The sequence below is a fragment of the Oncorhynchus nerka genome, linkage group LG5 (assembly GCF_034236695.1).
Source record: "Oncorhynchus nerka isolate Pitt River linkage group LG5, Oner_Uvic_2.0, whole genome shotgun sequence".
NCBI classification, from domain to species: Eukaryota; Metazoa; Chordata; class Actinopteri; order Salmoniformes; family Salmonidae; genus Oncorhynchus; species Oncorhynchus nerka.
Window position 1 is genome coordinate 20,429,197 of NC_088400.1, and position 8,602 is coordinate 20,437,798.

Genomic DNA, 8,602 nt, shown 5'->3' on the forward strand with positions numbered 1-8,602 from the left:
GAGGATACCAGGAGTGGTCTGAGAGAGGGAAATGATGACTTCTGCCTTCTCTAATTTCAGGTCCAACTATGCCGGAGGATACCAGGAGTGGTCTGAGAGAGGGGAAATGATGACTTCTGCCTTCTCTAATTTCAGGTCCAACTATGCCGGAGGATACCAGGAGTGGTCTGAGAGAGGGGAAATGATGACTTCTGCCTTCTCTAATTTCAGGTCCAACTATGCCGGAGGATACCAGGAGTGGTCTGAGAGAGGGGAAATGATGACTTCTGCCTTCTCTAATTTCAGGTCCAACTATGCCGGAGGATACCAGGAGTGGTCTGAGAGAGGGGAAATGATGACTTCTGCCTTCTCTAATTTCAGGTCCAACTATGCCGGAGGATGCCAGGAGTGGTCTGAGAGAGGGGAAATGATGACTTCTGCCTTCTCTAATTTCAGGTCCAACTATGCCGGAGGATACCAGGAGTGGTCTGAGAGAGGGGAAATGATGACTTCTGCCTTCTCTAATTTCAGGTCCAACTATGCCGGAGGATACCAGGAGTGGTCTGAGAGAGGGGAAATGAGGTGCACGATTAGCCTGCATTGTGAAACCAAAGGATTAAAATGCTCACATTATGCTGAAACATTTTGCTACTTTTACTTGTTTTTGTGTTATACTTTAAAATAAAGATGGAGAATAAGATTGTACAATTAGTCATTTTGTGTTGTTTTTTTAATCACATTTCCCAATAGTGCTCCACTTTTCCCATCTTCTACCTCTACCATGGCTGTAGCCTTGATCTGCTTATTGCCTTCAGTAAGACTTTCCTCTAAACCAATCCCCTTTCCCCTCATCCTCCTCATGGACGGTACAGCTGAAGTTGCACCGTGGCACATTAGGGCTTATCCAGGTGATACACATCTACATCCCATAGACAGAGGGAAACCCCTGGCTTTGCCTGTAATGAGTCAATTATCGGACATGTAGTGTATGTGTGTTTAAAAAAATAAAAAAAGAAGCTCTACAACTTCTGGACATTACTACCATGTCACCAAAGCAGACTGCTCTCGTGGTAAATGTAAAACTCTGGGAGTTGCTATCCAATAATAAAGTAGTAATGCCTATGTAATGCTGTGTGGCTAGTAGTGTTTAAACAGTAGTATGTTCTCTGTGTGACATATAGTCCTTTCTTTTGCAGTTTGGCAGACATACAGCTGTCAGAGGAATGAATACTACTAGAAGGCATGGAGGCCCCAACATGACATCAAGCTGGAACTGAACACATGTTTATCCAGTTCAGTGTTGTCCTCTACTAACATCGTTATCACTCACAGGATGGATGAAATCCCACTCTGTTTGACCTTCATAATTAGTTGGATCAATTTATAATATGTAAATGTTTGCTCAAAAACCACAGCACTTCCTATTGATATCCCAGTTTATTTAGACTCGAATCGGAAGCAAAACCACAGCACTTCCTATTGATATCCCAGTTTATTTAGACTTTGTTCGAATCGGAAGCAAAACCACAGCACTTCCTATTGATATCCCAGTTTATTTAGACTTTGTTCGAATCGGAAGCAAAACCACAGCACTTCCTATTGATATCCCAGTTTATTTAGACTTTGTTCGAATCGGAAGCAAAACCACAGCACTTCCTATTGATATCCCAGTTTATTTAGACTTTGTTCGAATCGGAAGCAAAACCACAGCACTTCCTATTGATATCCCAGTTTATTTAGACTTTGTTCGAATCGGAAGCAAAAGCACACAGTACATGGATGGATGTCTGAATATGAGGGATGAATAATAACAGGGGGTAAAATGCTTTAATAACAGTGCTTGTGGTAACAACTTTAAAGGTCTTAAATAAACAAACCAAGGCCTTTAACTTATTTACCCATTGCTGACGCTGTCGCTATGTAAGTGCCCTCTTCAGTCTAGAGGAATCCATTCCCTGAAGGTCCTCCATAGTCACCTGCACCACCTACACACATAGGCCATGAAGAAGAGTGTTTATTTATACTCAGAACACAACAGCACTTTTAGAAAATCAGCAAAAGAAATCTATAATGTAGAATAACATTTAAATAGTCAAATAAAGGGAATCAATACTGATAACCCATTATAAACATCTCCCGTCTGGATTACTGCAACTCGCTGTTGGCTGGGCTCCCTGCCTGTGCCATTAAACCCCTACAGCTCATCCAGAACGCTGCAGCCCGTCTGGTGTTCAACCTTCCCAAGTTCTCTCACGTCACCCCGCTCCTCCGCTCTCTCCACTGGCTTCCAGTTGAAGCTCGCATCCGCTACAAGACCATGGTGCTTGCCTACGGAGCTGTGAGGGGAACGGCACCTCAGTACCTCCAGGCTCTGATCAGGCCCTACACCCAAACAAGGGCACTGCGTTCATCCACCTCTGGCCTGCTCGCCTCCCTACCACTGAGGAAGTACAGTTCCTGCTCAGCCCAGTCAAAACTGTTCGCTGCTCTGGCCCCCCAATGGTGGAACAAACTCCCTCACGACGCCAGGACAGCGGAGTCAATCACCACCTTCCGGAGACACCTGAAACCCCACCTCTTTAAGGAATACCTAGGATAGGATAAAGTAATCCTTCCCACCCCCTTAAAAGATTTAGATGCACTATTGTAAAGTGGCAGTTCCACTGGATGTCATAAGGTGAACGCACCAATTTGTAAGTCGCTATGGATAAGAGCGTCTGCTAAATGACTTAAATGTAAATGTAAAATAAACCTAGTGTGAATATCAACCCAAGTCAAGAGCAGAACCCATAGCAAAGACTTTTGCTTCAAATACACATTTGACCTTTAACCTCTGTGTCTGACCTGTTTTCAGTCTCTTGGTCCCAGCTTTGATGCACCTGTACTGACCTCGCCTTCTGGATGATAGCGGGGTGAACAGGCAGTGGCTCGCTCGGGTGGTTGTTGTCCTTGATGATCTTTATGGCCTTCCTGTGACATCGGGTGGTGTAGGTGTCCTGGAGGGCAGGTAGTTTGCCCCCGGTGATGCGTTGTGCAGACCTCACTACCCTCTGGATAGTCTTACGGTTGTGGGCGGAACAGTTGTCGTACCAGGCGGTGATACAGCCCGACAGGATGCTCTCGATTGTGCATCTGTAGAAGTTTGTGAGTGCTTTTGGTGACAATCCGAATTTCTTCAGCCTCCTGAGGTTGAAGAGGCGCTGCTGCGCCTTGTTCACGATGCTGTCTGTGTGGGTGGACCAATTCAGTTTGTCTGTGATGTGTACGCCGAGGAACTTCAAACTTAATACCCTCTCCACTACTGTCCCACCGATGTGGATAGAGGGGTGTTCCCTCTGCTGTTTCCTGAAGTCCACAATCATCTCCTTAGTTTTGTTGACGTTGAGTGTGAGGTTATTTTCCTGACACCACACTCCGAGGGCCCTCACCTCCTCCCTGTAGGCCTTCTTGTCGTTGTTGGTAATCAAGCCTACCACTGTTGTGTCGTCCGCAAACTTGATGAATGAGTTGGAGGCGTGCGTGCCCACGCAGTCGTGGGTGAACAGGGAGTACAGGAGAGGGCTCAGAACGCACCCTTGTGGGGCCCCAGTGTTGAGGATCAGCGGGGTGGAGATGTTGTTACCTACCCTCACCATCTAGGGGCGGCCCGTCAGGAAGTCCAGTACCCAGTTGCACAGGGCGGGGTCGAGACCCAGGGTCTCGAGCTTGATGACGAGTTTGGAGGGTACTATGGTGTTAAATGCTGAGCTGTAGTCGATGAACAGCATTCTCACATAGGTATTCCTCTTGTCCAGATGGGTTAGGGCAGTGTGCAGTGTGGTTGAGATTGCATCGTCTGTGGACCTATTTGGGCGGTAAGCAAATTGGAGTGGGTCTAGGGTGTCAGGTAGGGTGGAGGTGATATGGTCCTTGACTAGTCTCTCAAAGTACTTCATGATGACGGAAGTGAGTGCTACGGGGCGGTAGTCGTTTAGCTCAGTTACCTTAGCTTTCTTGGGAACTGGAACGATGGTGGCCCTCTTGAAGCATGTGGGAACAGCAGACTGGGATAAGGATTGATTGAATATGTCCGTAAACACACCGGCCAGCTGGTCTGCGCATGCTCTGAGGGCGCGGCCGGGGATGCCGTCTGGGCCTGCAGCCTTGCGAGGGTTAACACGTTTAAATGTTTTACTCACCTCGGCTGCAGTGAAGGAGAGTCTGCATGTTTTGGTTGCGGGCCGTGTCAGTGGCACTGTATTGTCCTCAAAGCGGGCAAAAAAGTTTAGTCTGCCTGGGAGCAAGACATCCTGGTCCGTGACTGGGCTGGTTTTCTTTTTGTAATCCGTGATTGACTGTAGACCCTGCCACATACCTCGTGTCTGAGCCGTTGAATTGCGATTCTACTTTGTCTCTATACTGACGCTTAGCTTGTTTGATTGCCTTGCGGAGGGAATAGCTACACTGTTTGTATTCGGTCATGTTTCCGGTCACCTTGCCCTGATTAAAAGCGGTGGTTCGGCTTTCAGTTTCACACGAATGCTGTCATCAATCCACGGTTTCTGGTTTGGGAATGTTTTAATCGTTGCTATGGGAACGACATCTTCAACGCACGTTCTAATGAACTCGCTCACCGAATCAGCGGATTCGTCAATATTGTTATCTGACGCAATACGAAACATATCCCAGTCCACGTGATGGAAGCAGTCTTGGAGTGTGGAGTCAGCTTGGTCGGACCAGCGTTGAACAGACCTCAGCGCGGGAGCTTCTTGTTTTATCCTCTGTCTGTAGACAGGGAGCAACAAAATGGAGTCATGGTCAGCTTTTCCGAAAGGAGGGCGGGGGAGGGCCTTATATGCGTCGTGGAAGTTAGAATAGCAATGATCCAAGGTTTTAACAGCCCTGGTTGCGCAATCGATATGCTGATACAATTTAGGGAGTCTTGTTTTCAGATTAGCCTTGTTAAACTCCAGCTACAATGAATGCAGCCTCAGGATATATGGATTCCAGTTTGCAAAGAGTCAAATAAAGTTTGTTCAGAGCCATCGATGTGTCTGCTTGGGGGGGAATATATACGGCTGTGATTATAATCGAAGAGAATTCCCTTGGTAGATAATGATTGTGAGGAATTCTAAATCAGGTGAACAGAAGGACTTGAGTTCCTGTATGTTGTTGTGACCACACCACGTCTCGTTAACCATAAAGCATACGCATCTTACCAGAAATATGTTTGTTTCTGTACGCGATGCGTGGAGAAACCAGACTCCGACTCCGATAGCATCTCTCGAGTGAGCCATGTTTCCGTGAAGCAAAGAACGTTACAGTCTCTGATGTCCCTCTGGAATGCTACCCTTGCTCGGATTTCATCAACCTTGTTGTCAAGAGACTGGAAATGGGCGAGAAGTATGCTAGGGAGTGGTGCGCGATGTGCCCGTCCCCGGAGTCTGACCAGAAGACCGCTTCTGGGGGTCAATTAAGGAAGACATCCTCTTCTGCAAACGACTGGAAACCAGGACAACAGGAGAAGATTGTTTAAAGTACTGGACAGTTTTGTGACATGAAATGGACTTTGGTGGTCAAGATGTGTTGGTATCTGTACTCGTAGAGCAAAACCCATGACAGGGAGACATAGTGGAGTGGTAATGCACTTGCAAGCAGTTGCTCCCGACGCCACTTGGGTACAATGCAGCAGGCTCTTGCTGCCAAGGGAATGCCTGACAGCTTGAAAGATGTTTTGGACACTACAGTGAAAATGGTTAACTTAGTTAAAGCAAGGCCCCTGAACTCGTGTATTTTCTGCACTATGCAATGATATGGGCAGCGACCATGTCACGCTTTTACAATATACAGAAATGTGCTTATCAATCCTGGCTCTGGAAGGCCACCAAAAATTCTGAGATTTCCATACCCAACTATAACATTTTCCGTCAAGATAGAACCGCCAAAGGGGGGGGGGAGTTGCAGTCTACTGCAGAGATAGCCTGCAAAGTAATGTCATACTTTCCAGGTCCATAGCCAAACAGTTCGAACTACTAATTTTAAAAATTACTCTCTCCAGAAATAAGTCTCTCACTGTTGCCACCTGCTACCGACCCCCCTCAGCTCCCAGCTGTGCCCTGGACACCATTTGTGAATTGATCGCCCCCCATCTAGCTTCAGAGTTTGTTCTGTTAGTTGACCTAAACTGGGATATGCTTAACACCCCGGCAGTCCTACAATGTAAGCTAGATGCCCTCAATCTCACACAAATCATCAAGGAACCCACCAGGTACAACCCTAAATCTGTAAACAAGGGCACCCTCATAGATGTCATCCTGACCAACTGGCCCTCCAAATACACCTCCGCTGTCTTCAACCAGGATCTCAGCGATCACTGCCTCATTGCCTGTATCCGCTACGGAGCCGCAGTCAAACGACCACCCCTCATCACTGTCAAACGCTCCCTAAAACACTTCTGTGAGCAGGCCTTTCTAATCGACCTGGCCCGGGAAGGACATTGACCTCATCCCGTCAGTTGAGGATGCCTGGTCATTCTTTAAAAGTAACTTCCTCCCCATTTTAGATAAGCATGCTCCGTTCAAAAAATGCAGAACTAAGAACAGATATAGCCCTTGGTTCACTCCAGACCTGACTGCCCTCGACCAGCACAAAAACATCCTGTGGCGGACTGCAATAGCATCGAATAGTCCCCGTGATATGCACCTGTTCAGGGAAGTCAGGAACCAATACACGCAGTCAGTCAGGAAAGCTAAGGCCAGCTTCTTCAGGCAGAAGTTTGCATCCTGTAGCTCCAACTCCAAAAAGTTCTGGGACACTGAAGTCCATGGAGAACAAGAGGACCTCCTCCCAGCTGCCCACTGCACTGAGGCTAGGTAACACGGTCACCACCGATAAACCCATGATTATCGAAAACTTCAACAAGCATTTCTCAACGGCTGTTGTCAGCAAACAATGATGGTGTTGGAGTCGTGCTTGGCCACGCAGTCGTGGGTGAACAGGGAGTACAGGAGCGGACTAGGCACGCACCTCTGAAGGGCCCCTGTGTTGAGGATCAGTGTGGAGGATGTGTTGTTAAATACCCTTATCACCTGGGGGCCGTCCGCCAGGAAGTCCAGGATCCAGTTGCAAAGGGAGGTGTTTAGTCCCAGGGTCCTTACTTTAGTGATGAGCTTTGTGGGCACTATGGTGTTGAACGCTGAGCTGTAGTCAATGAATAGCATTTTCACATAGGTGTTATTTTTGTCCAGGTGGGAAATGGCAGTGTGGGGTGCGATTGAGATTGCATCATCTGTGGATTCAGCACCGGGCAAAATCGTATATAAAACGAAACTGAGCGTCATAAAACAAATGCCCAAAACAGGAACCAAACCAAGATCGCACTACCATACATATAAAGTGGGAATAAACAAGCCCGCATGAAGAGCAGGCGGCCTACCGACTTAAATAGCCAAACACATGAAGAGCAGGCGGCCTACCGACTTAAATAGCCAAACATACGAAGAGCAGGCGGCCTACCGACTTAAATAGCCAAACACACGAAGAGCAGGCGGCCTACCGACTTAAATAGCCAAACACACGAAGAGCAGAGCAGGCGGCCTACCAAACACACGAAGAGCAGGCGGCCTACCGAAAATAGCCAAACACACGAAGAGCAGGCGGCCTACCGACTTAAATAGCCAAACACACGAAGAGCAGGCGGCCTACCGACTTAAATAGCCAAACACACGAAGAGCAGGCGGCCTAAATAGCCAAACACACGAAGAGCAGGCGGCTTAAATAGCCAAACACACGAAGAGCAGGCGGCCTACCGACTTAAATAGCCAAACACACGAAGAGCAGGCGGCCTACCGACTTAAATAGCCAAACACACGAAGAGCAGGCGGCCTACCGACTTAAATAGCCAAACACACGAAGAGCAGGCGGCCTACCGACTTAAATAGCCAAACACACTTAAATAGCCAAACACACGAAGAGCAGGCGGCCTACCGACTTAAATAGCCAAACACACGAAGAGCAGGCGGCCTACCGACTTAAATAGCCAAACACACGAAGAGCAGGCGGCCTACCGACTTAAATAGCCAAACACACGAAGAGCAGGCGGCCTACCGACTTAAATAGCCAAACACACGAAGAGCAGGCGGCCTACCGACTTAAATAGCCAAACACACGAAGAGCAGGCGGCCTACCGACTTAAATAGCCAAACACACGAAGAGCAGGCGGCCTACCGACTTAAATAGCCAAACACACGAAGAGCAGGCGGCCTACCGACTTAAATAGCCAAACACACGAAGAGCAGGCGGCCTACCGACTTAAATAGCCAAACACACGAAGAGCAGGCGGCCTACCGACTTAAATAGCCAAACACACGAAGAGCAGGCGGACTACCGAAAATAGCCAAACACACGAAGAGCAGGCGGCCTACCGACTTAAATAGCCAAACACACGAAGAGCAGCGGCCTACCGACTTAAATAGCCAAACACACAAAGAGCAAGCGGCCTAAACCGAAGAGCAAATAGCCAAACACACGAAGAGCAGGCGGCCTACCGGCTTAAATAGCCAAACACACGAAGAGCAGGCGGCCTACCGACTTAAATAGCCAAACACACAAAGAGCAAGCGGCCTACTGGCTTAAATAGCCAAAC